Source organism: Apium graveolens, chromosome 10 (assembly GCF_009905375.1).
Source record: "Apium graveolens cultivar Ventura chromosome 10, ASM990537v1, whole genome shotgun sequence".
NCBI classification, from domain to species: Eukaryota; Viridiplantae; Streptophyta; class Magnoliopsida; order Apiales; family Apiaceae; genus Apium; species Apium graveolens.
In genome coordinates, this window is record NC_133656.1 from 202,633,152 (window position 1) to 202,650,971 (window position 17,820).

Genomic DNA, 17,820 nt, shown 5'->3' on the forward strand with positions numbered 1-17,820 from the left:
ACGACTGCTTATCAGAATTTATGCTGTTATCAGAGTACTTCTCCAGTAATCAGAGAGTGTGAAAAGTCACCAAGAAAATTTTATGTTGCTTTTCTAATGCATATTACTTAATACCAGCACTGCACTTGGGTCTTCCCTTCCACATTTTTACTGTAGATCTCAAAGGAGTACCTGATATTTATTTCTTTTCTTTTTCTTTTGATAAGTGAGGCTTATCAGCACTTAGTACATCCACCAGATTTACTAACATCAAAACTTAAAAGATAAGAAGCACTATTCTAGTTTTTGACTTAGTAATAAGATACACAAAGTAAACTTTAACTAAGCTCAATATCAGAATTTGCTTGTTTCAAAAGATTTCCACATAAACAATTACTTCATACATGGGATCTTTAGTATATTAAAGACTATTAGATCAGCATCTAGCACAGTTATCCTCATTGGTTTGAATAGTCACAGAAACAATTATATCACTATCAGAGTTTAGAAATTCACATCAAACAACAATCAGCACTTAGAAAATTTTTCAATTAAGCACAAAATACACAAAGATAGTAATATCTGTAAATGCTGATCATAAAGTCTGATGTATCAGAACATAAACTAAGCAGATTTAGAGAAAGAACCTGAAACCATTCCAAGTTCATTTACCAATCTTGTAAAAGTAGCTTCACACAGTGGTTTTGTGAAGATATCTGCTAGTTGTTGATCTGTTGGAACAAAATGCAATACCACTGTACCTTCATCCACATGTTCCCTTATGAAGTGGTACCTAATGCTGATGTGCTTTGTCATTGAGTGTTGAACTGGATTACATGTCATAGCAATAACACTTTGATTATCACAGTATATAGGGATTTTAGAAAATTCTAACCCATAATCTAATAACTGATTCTTCATCCAAAGAATATGTGCATAACGGCTTCCTGCAGCAATGTATTCTGCTTCTGTAGTTGATGTGGAAATTGACTTCTGTTTCTTGCTAAACCAAGAAACCAATCTCAGATCAGCTATACCCTTAAGGTACTTGAAAATTCTTTTCACAGCTGTTAAGTGAGGTTCTCTTGGATCTGCTTGAAATCTTGCACAAAGACATGTAGCATACATGATATCAGGTCTACTTGCAGTTAGATTGAGTAGTGAGCCAATAATACATCTATAATCAGTAATATCTACTGATTTACCAGTATCTTTATCCAATTTTGTTGCAGTGGCCATAGGAGTGGATGCATTTGAACAATCTTGCATTCCAAACTTCTTCAACAAATTTCTGGTGTACTTAGATTGATAAATAAAAGTTCCTTCTTCATTCTGCTTGACTTGAAGGCCCAGAAAATAGCTAAGTTCTCCCATCATACTCATTTGATATCTTGACTGCATTAGCTTGGCAAACTTCTTACAAAGTCTGTCATTTGTAGAACCAAAAATGATATCATCAACATATATCTGCACCAAAAGTAAGTCCTTTCCATGGTTGAGATAGAACAATGTTTTGTCAATAGTCCCTCTATTAAATCTACTTTCCAGAAGAAACTGAGCTAATGTCTCATACCATGCTCTTGGAGCTTGCTTAAGGCCATAAAGTGCTTTGTCAAGCCTGTAGACATGATTGGGAAATTTTGGATCTACAAAGCCTGGAGGTTGTTCAACATATACTTCTTCTTCCAATTCTCCATTAAGAAAAATACTTTTCACATCCATTTGAAAGACTTTAAACTTCTTGTGAGCAGCATAGGCCAAAAATATCCTTATGGCTTCCAATCTAGCAACTGGTGCAAATGTTTCATCATAATCAATTCCCTCTTGTTGAGAGTATCCTTTTGCAACCATCCTTACTTTATTCCTTGTAATTATGCCATCACTATTAGTTTTGTTTGTGAACACCCACTTTGTACTAACAATAGATATGTTCTTTGGTCTTGGCACTAAGATCCAGACTTTATTTCTTTCAAATTCATTTAACTCTTCCTGCATTGCTTGCACCCAATCAGCATCTTGAAGAGCTTCTTCCACTTTCTTTGGTTCAGTCTGAGAAAGAAAAGAATGATAGAGACATTCATTTGATGTAGCTGTTCTAGTTCTGACACCTGCATCAGGATTTCCAATAATTAAGTCAGGTGTATGTGCTTTAGTCCACTTCCTTGCAGATGGAAGGTTATCTCTAGAACTGGATGCTCCCCCATGATCCATGCTGTCTCCATCAACATCTTCTGATGCTCCCCCTGAAATTATGCTCTCTGAGTTGGATCCTTCAGAATTTGAGTTTCCAGAAATATCAGAACATGAGTTTCGAGAATTATCAGAACTTGGCCCATCAGAACTTGATGAATCAAAACTTAAAGAGCCTGTTGTAGATTCTGATGCTTCTAGAGATCTGGTTGGATCTTCAATATGCTCCCCTTGCACAGGTGCATCTTACTTTGGCATAGTCACCACAGTTTCAATAATATAAGAGTTTAATCCATTAGAGTTTGCAGTATCAGGATTTAGACTGTCATGATTTACAGAATCAGAATTTAAAACTTCATTTTCGAATCTCAGCTGATCATGATCATTGAAATCTTCAAGTCCAGTAATCTTCTTATCATCAAAAGAGACATTGATAGATTCCATGACAACCCTTATTCTTAAATTGTAGACTCTGAAGGCTTTTGTGGAAAGTGGATATCCAACAAAAATTTCTTCATCAGCTTTTAGATCAAATTTGGATAGCTGTTCAGGATGAGTCTTAAGAACAAAACACTTGCATCCAAATACATGAAAATACTTCAGATTTGGCTTCTTTTTCTTCACCATCTCATATGGTGTCTTTACATGCTTGTTGATAAGTGTTGCATTCTGAGTAAAACAAGCAGTCTGCACAGCTTCAGCCCAAAAATAGGTTGGTAACTTTGCTTCATCAAGCATAGTTCATGCAGCTTCAATAAGAGTTCTATTCTTTCTTTCAACAACTCCATTTTGCTGTGGAGTTCCAGGAGCAGATAATTCCTCCTTTATTCCATGGTCTTTGCAGAACTCTTCCATAATCAAATTCTTGAACTTAGTGTCATTATCACTTCTTATGATTTTCACAGAGTCTTTGACCAATTTATCCAGTTGTTTGACATGATCAATCAAGATAGATGCAGTTTCACTTTTTGTGTGCAATAAATACACCCATGTGTATCTGGTGAACTCATCCACTATGACCATGGTATATTTCTTCTTTCTAATAGACATGACATTCACTGGACCAAATAGATCAACATGTAGTAGGTGATAAGGCTCAAGAATTGAAAATTCAGTCTTGCTCTTAAATGAAGATTTTCTTTATTTTGCCTTCTGACATGAATCACAAAGGCCATCAGGAGCAAATACTGATTTTGGCAGTCCTCTCACAAGATCTTTCTTGACTAGATCATTTATATTGTTGAAATTTAAATGAGAGAGTTTCTTGTGCCAATTCCAGCTTTCTTCAATTGATGCTCTACTTAACAGACAGATTGCAGAACCATCAATACTTGTTGAAAGCTTGGCTTCATAAATGTTACCATGCCTGTATCCTTTCAGAACAACTTTGCCTGTAGATTTGCTTACAACCTCACAGTGTTCTTCAAATAAATCTACATGATAACCTCTGTCACATATTTGACTAACACTCAGCAAATTGTGTTTAAGTCCTGAGACAAGAGCTACTTTTTCAATGATGAAATCCCCAAGATTGATATTGCCATATCCCAGAGTTTTTCCAATGTTGCCATCTTCATAAGAAACACCTGGGCCAGCTTTCTCCCCAAAGTCTGATAGCATGGCTTTATTTCCAGTCATATGTCCTGAACATCCACTTTCCAGAACTAGGATGTTTTTCATGTTGCCCTGCAATCACAAAGACCACTAATGATTAGTTTTAAGGACCCAGAGTTGTTTAGATCCTTTGGCCTTATTAAGTTTGTTAACATTTGCAGCGGATTTAGCATCAGAGTTTATGTTAACAGTTTTCTTATCAGAATTTATATTATCAGACTTTGCATCAGAACTTACACTAGAAGGAACAATGCTAACTTTCTTTAAAGAAGGTTTTATTTGATAATAATCATAGTACAAACTATGATATTCCTTACAAGTATAAATGGAATGTCATAAACTACCACAATGAAAACAAGGATTTTGTGGCCTATATCTAACAGACTGACTCTTAACTCCTGACTTTGAAGGTAAGGAGTTTATGTTCTTATTCTTCCTGCAAAAAGAAGCCAGATGGTTAGAATTTCCACAGTTATAGCATTTCTTTCTAGGAGCATTAGGAACAGGCTTATAATCATTGCTTTTATTCATACCTTCCTTTCCATTCCTATTTTTCCTAGGTGGCTTTACCTTGTTTACATTCTTAACATCTTTCAGCTTATGCTTAAGCTGCTTCTTAGTCATTAAGCATATGTTAACTTCAGTTGGCTTATCCTGTTTTGGTTTGTCAGAATTTAATCTCTCTTTAACTTCTGATTTATCAATATCAGACTTTACAGCTACAAACTTAACAGGATTTACCTTTGGCTTTTGTTTAACAACTATAGACTCAATTTCCACAGTTCCTTTATCATTCTTATCATCTCCATAACCTAAACCCTCTTTCCAGTTTCCACTACTTAATAAATTCTGAGTTGTTCTGCCAGAGTTAGTGCAAGTCCTGATAATCTCTCTTTCCTTTTCTAACTCAGTTTTTAGAGATTCATTCATTTTTAGTACTTCATCCTTAACATAAAAGGCATCATCTCTATCTTTCTGAGTTTGATGGAACATAACTAACTCTTTTTCTAAATAATCATTCTTCTTTTTATAAGCAAGATTTTCAGAAGTTAATCTTTCACATGTTAAAGTTTGATCTCTATAACTAATGAACATGGTTTTAAGATATCTTCTCAACTCAGTAATATCATCAGTATGAAAGGCATAAGTAGTTTGAGGTACCTTTAACTCAGCAGCATCAGAACTGCCATCAGCATTTGCCATTAAGGCATAGTTCACCTCACTTTTAGAATCTGAAGTGTCTGTCTAGCTTTTCTTCTTTGTGACAAGAGCCTTTCCTTTGTCACTCTTCACTTTCTTGCAATCAGGAGATATGTGGCCTTTCTCACCACAGTTGTAGCATTTGACATTTGAGTAATCTCCTCTGTCGGACTTTCCTCCCTTGCCTTCAGATTTTCCGAAACCTTTCTTATCAGAACTTGCACCTTTCCTGGAAAACTTCTTTCCCTTTCTGAATTTCATGTATGCAATCCTTGTGATTCCTTTCACCATAAGAGTACACAGCTTCATCATCTCTTCATCATGATCCATCTCAGGTAAGCTTTCAGTTTCTGAGTCATCATCACTATCAGAACTTGATGACTCAGTATCAGACTTTGTAATGAGAGCTTTTCCTTTGCCTTTTCTTGAGGCAGCTACTTTGGGGACATCCTCCTCAGCCTTAAGAGCAACTGTCCTTGACTTCCTTCCATTCCTCTTGCTTCTTTGTTCCATCTCAAGTTCATGAGTCTTGAGCATCCCATAAATTTCATCAAGAGTTGTTTCATCAAGAACATAGTTGTCTCTTATAATGGTGGCCTTCAAATCCCAACTTTCAGGAAGAGCTAACAGGAATTTAAGATTTGAATCTTCAAGTTCATATTCCTTGTCCACCAGTGACGGATCATTCAAGAGTTTGAAAAATCTGTCATATAATCCAGTTCATGACTCATCAGGTTTTGAGTCAAAGTGCTCATACTCTTGAGGGAGTATAGTTCTCATGTTCTTCTTAATTGAATCAGTTCCCTGACATCTTGTTTCCAAGGCATCCCATATCTCCTTTGCAGTCTTGCAGTTGATTACCATGTTTGACATGACATTATCAATGGCACTATGCAGCAAATGTCGTACCTTTGCATCCTTAGCAATAGATGAGATATCTTCAGCTGTATATTCACTTTTCTCCTTTGGTACCGTCTGTGCTGGCTGATCTGCAACTATAACAGAGAGCTTGGTTGGCTTATGCGGTCCTTCATTGATTCTGTCAAGATATTCTGGATCTGTAGCTTTCAGAAACATAGACATCCTCACCTTCCATATGGGATATACAGATGGTTTCAGTATGGGAACCCTAATAGTCTCATATCGATTATGGATTTAAGTCTTTGGAGGTTCTTCAGTTTTGGTGGGCTTGGTTGGAGTTTGTGCTTCTTCAGATATGATTGTTTTTGGATATTTATTGTATGTATGTTAACAGAAGGCTCTGATACCACTTGTTAGGTCACACGCACTGTAGAAGGGGGGTGAATACAGTGTTTACTACAATTAAATCGAATTAAAGAACACAAATAACAGAACACAGATTTTATTCAACACAATAAACTCTGTTACAATATGGAACTGTCCTCTCTCAGTGATGAACAAATTATCACGAGAGATGTTCGGGTTACAATGAATAATATTTTCGATAATGATAACACATATAGTGTAAACCATATGCCTGTGTTTATATACTACACAGTTACAAGATAATCTTCTAATTGATATTGAATATAATTCTGCTTCCTAAAATATATCAATTAGTTATCTTTTCTTCCAAGTATTTTATTCTTCATAGAATTCCTTCTTCATGCATATCTCTTCTTGCGTTTGTCTTGATCTTCTTTCCTTTCAATCAGCCGCATTCCTTATCTGAAAGTCTCCTTAAGTCCTGATATTATCTCCTGATAAATATCTCCTGATAACTTAAGTTCTGATAACTTAGGTTCTGATATCTTAAGTTCTGACTTCAGTATAAGTACTGATTTCCAGTTAAGTACTGATTTGTCCTGTTTAAGTAAGATCTAAAAACTAAACACAAATCATATTAGACATGACATCACAAATATATCTAACATAAAGTGATATGATGACAACAAAATTTATATAACAGAAAAACATCTTAGCTACGATTTTAATGATTTACAAATAGAAAAAACTGAAAAACAAGGTATTAACAAGGTATATCACTAACAGCCCTAAAAACAAGGTATTAACAAGGTATATAACACAAATAAAATGTCACCTACCAAGAATATAACACAAATGAAATGTGTAGCTCAGTGAACACGCTACTAACAATTTAATCATATATTTAATTAACCTCGTTACACTGAAAAACTAAAAGAAAAATAGTAAAACATTAAACAGATGCAAACAAGTTGTCCACATTAAAATATTAAAGAGGTAGATGAAATGTACAAAATATTATAATTTTAATTATTTATTAAGCCAAATTCCTCGAACATCCTGTCTTTGATTGCTAAGACTAGGGTCATCTGGATCATCATATACAGCGGCATCAATTGGAGGGATTTCAGTGCAGAATTGAGGAGTTTCCATTGTTGTGTCTCCTAAATCGTCGTCATTATACATCTCGTGATAATTTCGGTTCATCGATGTTAATACAACTGACCATGTAGCATCCACTGGATCTTCGATATAAAACACCTACTTCACTTGGTCAACCGATACATACTTATCATTTTTGTGACTTGGCCGACTAAAGTCCACAAGAGTGAATCCAAGCTCATCCACCTTAACGCCTCTATCACTATCTGCCCATTTACACAAGAATAGCGGCGCTTTGAATGCATGATAATCCAACTCCCAAATATCTTCAATGATGCCATAAAATGTCATATCGCCTTCCACTGGATTTAAATCCTTTGCGCTCGACACTTGAACTGTGCTATCAACTAAGGAGATGCCACTGTTCTGCACAACTCTTGCATCGTCTCTGCTTTTTGTGAAGTATCGGACGCCATCAACAAGAAAACCTTCATATGTCAAGACAGAAAAAGAGGGTTTGCCGGCAAGCCATCTTATTGTTTCAGAAACACTTTCACCATTCTTGATCATATCACTAACTTTTTTTCAAACCAACTAGAAAAAAGCCGATTATGTTCTCCAATCAGCCATTGTGCAGTCTTTTTTTACCTAGGTAAGTTCTTTCTAGAAATTCCTTGTGCATCCTATACAAATGCATGAATTAAATCAGGAATTACATAAAAATTTGCTAAAAATGATGAATTGGAAAATGGTAATTAATTTAACTTACGTAATGTATGGATACACTTCGGAGTTGTTTAAAAGAACATGCAGATGAGCCTCATCTCGTTCTTTTTCATCCACTGACTTCATAATTGCAGTAGATAGTGGACCAGAAAGCTTGCCTTCGTCTTTCGGGAGACCGGCAGTTGTACAACTTTGGCGAATAAATTCGGTGCAAAATTCTATAGATTCTTCTACAAGATAACTTTCGGCTATGCATCTTTCCGGATAAAATCGATTTCGCACATAACTTTTCAACACTTTGTTGAACCGTTCAAAGGGATACATCCATCTATAAAAAACCGGACCACACAAACGTAATTCCCTAACCAAATGGACTGTGAGATGTATCATTACATCGAAAAATGAGGGAGGAATTTTTTTTTCCAGCTCGCACAAGGTTAATACCACTTCTGACTGCAATCTATCCAATTTTGACACATCTACAACTTTGTTGCACAGAGAATTGAAAAAGAAACACAACCTTATGATGCTAACCCTAACATTTTTCGGAAGTATTGAACGAATTGAAACTGGGAGCAGTTGTTGAAGTAGTACATGACAATCGTGGGACTTCAACCCAAACAACTTTAAGTCAGGAATTGATACATAATTTTTTATATTCGATGAATGGCCATAAGAAAGTTTCATCGATGACAACGATTTTAACAGTTTCTTTTTTTGTCTTTGAAAGAGTAAAAGTAGAAGGGGGCAAGTAGGTTCTCTTTTCTCTAATTTTTTGTGGAGCCAAGTCTTTCATAACGCCCATTTGAATCATATCAAGACGTGACGCCTCACTATCTTTAGTCTTATATCTTATATTTAGAAGGGTCCCAATAAGATTGTCACACACATTCTTCTCGACGTGCATAACATCGAGACAGTGACGGACATGATGGAATTTCCAATATTCTAAGCCAAAGAAAATTGATTTTTTTTCCATGGACAGTCCACCTTCTTTGACTTATTTACTGCTTCTTCAAAAGAAAATTTTATTCGCTCCTGTTACAATAAAACCTCTTCACCGGAAAGGGGTGGACGCGCAAATCCTAACTCTTGTTCACCATTAAAAGTCGCCTTCTTCTTCCTATAAGGATGGTGCCTAGGTAAATATCGATGATGACCTTAGAAAGACATTTTCTTCGAATGAGGTAAGTATTTAGCCACGGTATCATCCCCACAAATAGGAAAAGACATATAACCCTTATTCACACAACCAAACAAATTACCATATGCGGTGAAGTCATTTATCGTCCACATTAGAATTGCCTTTAAAGTGAAAAAAATTTAGTATGAGCGTCAAATACATTTGGTTCACCTTCTTCCCAAAGCTTCTTCAAATCATCGATCAATGGTTGCAAAAACACGTCAATATTATTACCTGGCTCTTGCGGGCCAGAGACTAATACTGTTAACATCATATATTTTCTTTTCATGCACAACCACAGAGGGAGATTATACGTTGTCAATACTACAGGCCAGCAGCTATACCTATTGTTTAGGCCATTATTGTGTGGGTTTATACCATCAGCTGCCAAGGCTAACCGAATATTTCTTGGCTCATTACCGAAGGTTGGCCACCTATAATCGACATTCCTCCATGAAGGAGAGTCAGCTGGATGGCGCATGTGACCATCTTGACTTCTTTGGTTCACATGCCAAGTTATTAATTTAGCGGTAGATTCAAATTTAAACATCCGCTTAAATTTGGGAATGATCGGGAAATACCACATAACTTTGGCCGGAACGTTGACTCTCTCTTTACCATCTTTTCCTAACTTCTACCGAGATTTGCGACACTTGGGGCACTCGACAATATCGGAATTGACACCCCTATATAGAATACAATCATTCAGACATGCATGGATTTTTATATACTCAAGGCCTATATCGGATAGGGTTTTTTTAGCTGTGTATGCATTAATTGGCAAGTCATGATCTTTGGGAAGTAAAGAACCAACCGAAGAGAGTAAATCTGTAAAGGCGCTATCACTAATCCCGAATCTCGCTTTCCAATTATGTAATTTTAGCATTGATTATAATTTACTACTATCACTGCCCTCAAATAATGGGTGCTCATCATCGGCCAAAAACCGCTTGAACTCGTCTGAATCTTTATCACAATCATCACCCAAATTACCTTGATTATATGTTGCTTCACAAATATCACCTACTTCTGATGCCCCAATATTTTCTTCGATATTCTCTTCTATATTCACCGAAGAAGGAGTCGGCATTATGCTATCGGCAGATGACCTAGGATTGGCACTAGCCCCATGCCAAATTCAGTTTACCTACCCCAAACTAAAGCCCTTTTCATACAAATGACCTCTAATGATTTTCACAGAGAACTTTTTGAAATTACAGCAACGTGCACATGGACAGGGTATTAGTTTAGGATCTTTACAGTTTTCTTTGGCGTATATTAGAAAGTTTTCAACTCCGATCTCATACTCTAATGAATCCCTATCAGCCCGCATCCATGATTTATCCATATATAGACACGTACACCTGATTCTAAGTTCAATATTAAATACTAAACAACTACATAGCTTACACATTATTTACAACAATTGTTACTCATGTTATTTTGTTAAAAAATATATCGAGATAATTTAATATATGATTAACTTACTTGGTGCAATTGTGTATTTAATTTATAATTATAATTCTTATTAGGTTAGATGCAGGACATAAAACAAGACACAAAACATGACACTACTACACTACTAATAAAGGATGCACTTATCAATTCACACTAGTACACTACTAATGATAACACTACAGATTTCCAAAAATAAAATTATAAAAATAATTACATTATCTATGTGTTCAAGTCAAGGTGCACAAGTAATTAGCTATGTGTTCAATTAATTTAGTACACACGGAAAAGAGTAAATGCAAATTTTGAAAAAAAGAAAATCCATGGAAGTCTGTTACTTTTTAGAGCAAGAGTGAAACATTGCAATTGTGAGTCCTAAACTTAAGTTGTCAGTGATGTTTTTAAACATAAAGTTGGCTTCACACTATGCAGCATACCAAAACCAATAACATATAAAGACCAAAACCAAAATTTATACACAAAACCAATAGAACAAACACTATCATTAAATTTTCAGAACCAAAAGAAGTTAACAAACATACAATATAAAGACAAACATACAATATCATACATTTATCACTTTAAAAAAGAAAAAACATACAATATCATACACATCATATAAAGATAAAGACATGCAGATACATACAATATAATGCCATATAACATCATACCTAATTTATACATACAATATCATACCATACAAATCATACCTAATTGGTCCAAAAATCCCCAATTTTTAAAATCCCCAATTTGTAAAATCCTCAACTAAACAAGTTCAAACAAAATTAGGGTTCATAGAGAGCTTACCAAACCCAGAGCAAAGGAGTTGGTGCTTCGATTCGATTCAAACCTAGCTTCGGCTCAAACCCAGCTTCGACTCAACCCTAGCTTTGATTGGAGCTTCAATTAAGCTTCGATTGTGAGCTTCAAACCTAGTAGCTTCGATTATTTCAGTTTGTGACTTCGATTGTGAGCTTCAAATGGCTTCAATTACTTCAGTAGTGAGAGTAGTGAAAGTTCATTGGAGAGTAGTGAGAGTGGTTGAGAGAGTCGGGGTGAGAGAATGTGGGAGTTATATTTTTTAGTTTTTAGTTTTATATTTTTAGTTTTTAGTTTTATTTTAATTTTTATTTGGGGGGATGTGGGTGAAATATTTGGGGGGAAGTGAATTTATCTAGGGGGAAATAAATTTGGAGGGGGGAACATATACACTACTTAAAATATAAACAGGAAAAGACACGGGCTGATTTAGCGTGCTTTTTTTTCCAGCTTACATTAGACATCGGTTGAACTACAAATCGATGTCTATATAAATCATAGACATCGGTTTTATTGGGACCAATGTTGATAGTACTCTTTTACATCGGTTGCACCAACAACCGATGTCTAAAGGGCGATGTCTATTAACAGATTTCTAGTAGTCGGAACACCAAAACTTGGCATTTGGTACCCTAGAGATTTTGGTTTTGATCTAATTGGTTATTCAAATACAAATTATGCAGGTTGTAGAATTGATAGAAAAAGTACAACATGAACCTGTCAATTTCTAGGAAACAAGCTTGTGTCCTGGTTCAGTAAAAAGCAAAATTCAGTTTCTACCTTTACAGCTGAAGCCGAATATATTATTGTTGGCAGTTGCTGTGCACAGATTTTGTGGATGAAAAACCAATTGCTAGACTATGGTCTGCAAGTGGAAAGTATCCCCATTTTTTATGATAACACAAGTGCAATTGCCATCACTGAAAATCCAGTACAACATTCAAGGACAAAGCACATAGACATCAAGTACCACTTCATAAGGGAAAATATAATGAATGGTACTGTGGAACTACATTTTGTTCCAAGTGAAAAGCAGCTTGCAGATATATTTACCAAGCCACTGGATTAATCCACCTTTTCAAGGTTGGTAAGTGAGTTAGGTATGCTAAATTACTCTTAAATCTTCTTAGATAATTTGCAAGTTGTGATGTAGCCAGAAATTTAATTGATTTTACAGTCTTGGATGAAATTTTGGCTAAGTCAAAATTTATATCTCGACGGATGATCATTATCCATCGAGTTTGATCATCCGTTTAATATATGTTTTATTAATAAAATCAATTACTTTTCTGGAATATTTTATGACTCGACGGATAACTGATTTATCCTCATCCGTCGAATTGTCTGAATCCTAGCCGTTAATTCCCTGAACATTATCCATCGAGTATACTTATAGTTTATAAGTATAACACGACGGATAATTGAAGGAATTTTTACAGTTTATTTTTAAACGGCTATTTTGGGCAATTCTCATTGGTTGCTTTATTTTACTCTATTATTTTTTACAGTTATTTTTGAGATAGTATAAAAGCTTAATTCATTTCCATTACTTTTCTTTTATCATTCTCAAATCATCTGCTCTAAATTCTCTCTTTCTCAAAATCAACTATCATCTCTATCTCTGCAATTTCCACTCTCTAACAATGGCACCAGTAGTCAAGATCATATCACAAACTGGATACATCTATGAGAAGAACAACTTCACGGCTCTAGTAAACAAGGGGATTCAACATTCAAGTGACTACCACAAAATGATGGATTTTGTGAAGAACTGCAAACTCAGTTATGCAATGCTAGAATCACCCACCATCTTCTGTGAGGTTGTCGAAGAGATGTGGACGACTGCTACATACAAATCTATTGATAAGACCATCACACTCACTATTAAAGGTAAGGAATTCTGTATCAATAGTGATGTTATTAAAGCATGTTTCAAAATTCCTGATAATACTGTGACCTCACCACACACAGATACTGATATTGTTAATATGCTTAATTCCATGAACTATGCACTCTCCACTTCTAAGTTAAGTGATATTAAGAGGTTGGGTCTTAGGAAATAATGGAGTTTCATGTGTGATGTAGTTACCAAGGTCTTTTCTGGTAAAATCAGTGATTTTGATTCTATCAATATTTATATGCTTAACATGCTCAACATGCTAGTTACAGATAAGTTCTTTAATTTTAGTGATCTTATTTTGTTTGAGTTAGGGTTTAAATTAGGGGAGTTAAACAAGAGGGGTAAAAATGTTTACTATGCTAGATTTTTCATGATGCTAGCTAACCACGTGCTCTGAAAAAATTGTGCTTGAGAACCCAAACAACAAATTAGATTGTTGGGTTCAGGAGAGAAGAATAATTGCAGATTTAAACAGGGCAAACCATCACAAGGAGGTGCCACTCTTCTATTTCCCTGTAATGGAAGCACCTCAGGTAAGTGAAGTAAGTTCATCTGTCCCTACTCTTCCAACCTCACAGATTTCTTTGAATTCTAGTGTAGTTATGGCAACTGTGTCAATGACCCAACAGTTACCTACCCAAGCTACTAAACCATCAAAAATTTCAAAAACCAAATCAAAGAAAGCCACCTCTAGTATCTCTCAAAAGATGCCAGTTATAAAATCCATCAAACCCAAAGATGGGAGTGTGAAGGTGGGTAAGGTAGGTAAGGTAGGTGAGGGACAGGGTGAACATAAAAGAAACCCTAAGGATAAGGTTGGAGAGGTGAGTGTTTCCCAGCCTAGCCACACTGCAGTTTCCCAACAAACTGCAGTGCTTAAAAAGGATAAAAGCTCATTTTTAGCTGCATCCTCCCAAAAGGATGTGGCTATTGAACAAAGCTCTCAGCCAAGAGCACAGGCCAAAAGGGTAAGGGACACTAGCTCACCCCAAACTTATGCCAGAAAGAAGAAATCAAAAACTTTTGGGGATGCACAGGGTTCACACACTATGCAAACTGGTGCTAAAGACACAATCACTGCACCTTCTCAAATTCAGTTTGATGTGGCTCCAATAAATGTGGAGTCACATCCAAAATCTTTAGTTATAGAAGCACCTCACACCCCAAATTCTCCCATAAACTCTCTGGATGTGGATATGATCAACACATCAATTCATGATTCCCCTTCTTTAACTCTGTTGGGGAAGCCAAAATCTAATGCAAGTGAGCATCATCTTTTAGATGATTTGTTAGCTCACTTGCCAATTCTTTCAGGAACTGTTGGAACTTCTGTGCCCAAAATCTCATCAATCTGCATAGATTCCACAATAGTTTCAATTCCAAGTTCACTCATTTCTACTCTCTCGATGGATATTGCTCATCCGTCGAGTAGTGATTGTATCCCGAAGGATAAGTTTAACAGCAGTTATCCGTCGGATAGTCAAACTGCTAACCCGACGGATATCCCTTATCCATCGAGTGTCTCTGCACAGCTTAAAATTTCATCAATTATCTCAAGTGCAGAAGACTTAGTGGTAGTACAATCACTCTTAGGATTGAGGGAAGAAAGTGTTATGAGTGAGAGTCTGGGTTGCTCCCAGGAAAAAGGAGAGGAAAAGAGTGAAAATAAGCAATCTAGTTCTTCAGGATTGGCAAAAGAAAGTGAGAGGAGTCCCACCTTATATGGTGAAGGTGATGGTGTGAGGGTGGGGAGCCAAGGTGAGACCTTGATGCAACAAAAGAGAGAACACGAGAGAAATGCAGGTACAGGAGCTATAAGGATGGATGTCATTGCAAGTGAGTTAATGGATGTCCAGGATGCAAACAGGGAGGGACTATCTCAGCAACCTCAAACTGTTATAGATTCCACCTCCCTTGATGCTGAGACATTTACTCACCCTGTTCCAGCTTATCAACTTCTAGCTGAACAGGGCAATGACAATGCAGAAAGGATGCTCAACTTGGTGCACACCACACAGTCAATGCTAAGGGCTAAGGATGCCATCACAGCTTTGCCCTCTACAGTTGGTGATGTTGATTATGAGACTGGTGGTTCAGCAGATTTCTTTGGAGATGAAGGTGGAGATAGTGAAGAAGAGCCATTGGACATAGGGGGAGAAGTAGGTTCTAGCTCAAGATCAGGCATGCCATCATGGGCATTTTCAAAGCATTGTGATGAACACTACTTCAAGACAACCCTGATTCAACTCATAAATCAGACAAATTCTGCTCTTCAAACCACCACAAATGCCAACACCAAGAAGCTCCTTCAAGCACATCTTGCTTCTCTGCAACTACAATAAATTCAAGGCTTCCAACATGCTAGAGATATCAACACCATCAAAGGAGATATTGATGAGATGAAGAAGGCTATTTCTGACAAACTGGACTCTAAGCTTCCAGAAGCTACAATGCTTGATATTAAGAGACAACTCAGGAAAAATTCTGATCTTGCCACAAAGATAGATGCCTTGGATACAAGGATGACAGCTATGGAAGCATCTCTTACAACAATTTATCTGCATCAAGCTCAACGGATAGACTTGCTTCAGAAACTGGTGGCTGCACAAACCTCCTCTACTCAACTTGCTGATAACAAAAAGGGGGAGAAAGAGAATTCTAGGAGTGAGGGGGAGCAAAAAGTGCTCAACATTGAAGTTAGTAAAGTAATTGTGTCTTCAATTACTTTCACCAAACCACCAACCAAAGATAGCATTGATCTGATAAATGAAGCAGCAGCCAATTTAAGAGCAGCTGAAAAGGAGCAGTTAAAGCCAATCAACTGGGAGAAGATTGATGAGGACATTCAAAAGAAGTTTGGGCTAGTAAAGAAGCCAGAAAAGTCAGCCATTCATCACTCTCAAGTCAGGCAAATCTCTATAAATGAAATGAGCATGAACTATCTGGAAAGGGGACAACCATCCTGCATACAATCTCCAAAGGCTGAAATAATTCTGAAGCCAAGGGTGAACTATCCAAAATCATCATTAAAGAACCCTTTGGATACAGTGTATGAGACACCTAAGCCTGATGAGAATAAACTGTTGTCAAGGTCAATTGCCTTCTACAAGGATCCAGCTGATTCAACCTTAAAAAGGAGAATTGCTAAAGTTTTCAGGAATGGGAAAGAAATTTGTGTGGTGGCGGGACATCCTCAATTTGCTCAAGCAAAGAGAGAAGAAAAGGCAAGATTGAAGCAAGAAAAGAAGCAAGTTGCTCTAGATGCCAAAAAGGCTAAACAAAAGAAAGAGCAATCTGCTATCTTGGCCAGGCTACAAGTTGTGAAACCAACACAACAAATTCCTGCTCAGCCATCTGAAATCACTGAATCTCAAGATCCAAAGAAGCAAGGAATTGGAGGATCAGTTTTCCAAGGAATCCACTCCAACTACAACTCAAGCATCAAAACCCTATGTGGTATTTAAAGACATTAAAGTGGTGGATCCTTACAGGAACATTCATGGTGAACCTATTGTGTCTAAGGATGAACCAATAGACTGGGAGAGTCTACCAATTCCTGACTTCAATTTTCCAGTCCTTAGCAAGCCAAAAAGAACAAAGTCAAGAGCAGTCAAGAAAGTGAAGTTGTCACCTCTCAAATCCAAATCTCTAGTCAAAGCTCAATCTAAAGTTAACAAGGGAGATTACTTGTACTTATGTGACATCAAGGAATTCTCTGACCTAAACCTCTATCTAGATGAACTGGAAGAAGTTAGAGGGATTGGTGCCTACAAATATTTACCTGAAAGGTTAGTTTTCAAGTACAAAGGAGGAAAGGAGATTTAATGGCCACTTCACAGGATCCTTCAAGAAAGCTAATCTATGCTGATAAAAGTTTACTCATCTTTCAAAAAGAACTTTGGTTTCAATATAACTGCAAGAAGACTGGTTCTAAAGAAGATTGAAGAACTGAGGAGTATTAGAGCTGAAGATGCACTCCCAAAGACTCTAACTATTCCTTACACAGGAAGTAGAGTGCATCTAAGGCCCTACTGGCTGATGGAGTTCATGGATGACAAAGGGGTGAGAAGATTTTTCGGATTAGAAGACCAATTGAGCATCTCTAGCAATGAGACTCTTTTGGAGATGCAAGAAAAGCTAAATCTCTCAGAATCTGATGAACTAGAATTCCACAGACAGCTCCAAAATTAGATATAAGAAAACAACAAAAAGCTTGGAAAGAGATCCAGATCTTCAAGGAAATAGATTAATCTGCTCAGGCTAGGGGAGCACCTTGAAAATGACTGTGAGCAAATCTTTGTACATTTTGTTAATTGAAGCACTTTACAGTTTTATCTACTTACTTTCAAAGTTGTATTTTTAGGGTGTTTTGTTATCATCAAGTTTCTCTTAATTTATGGCTACAATTCCAGTAGACATAAATTGG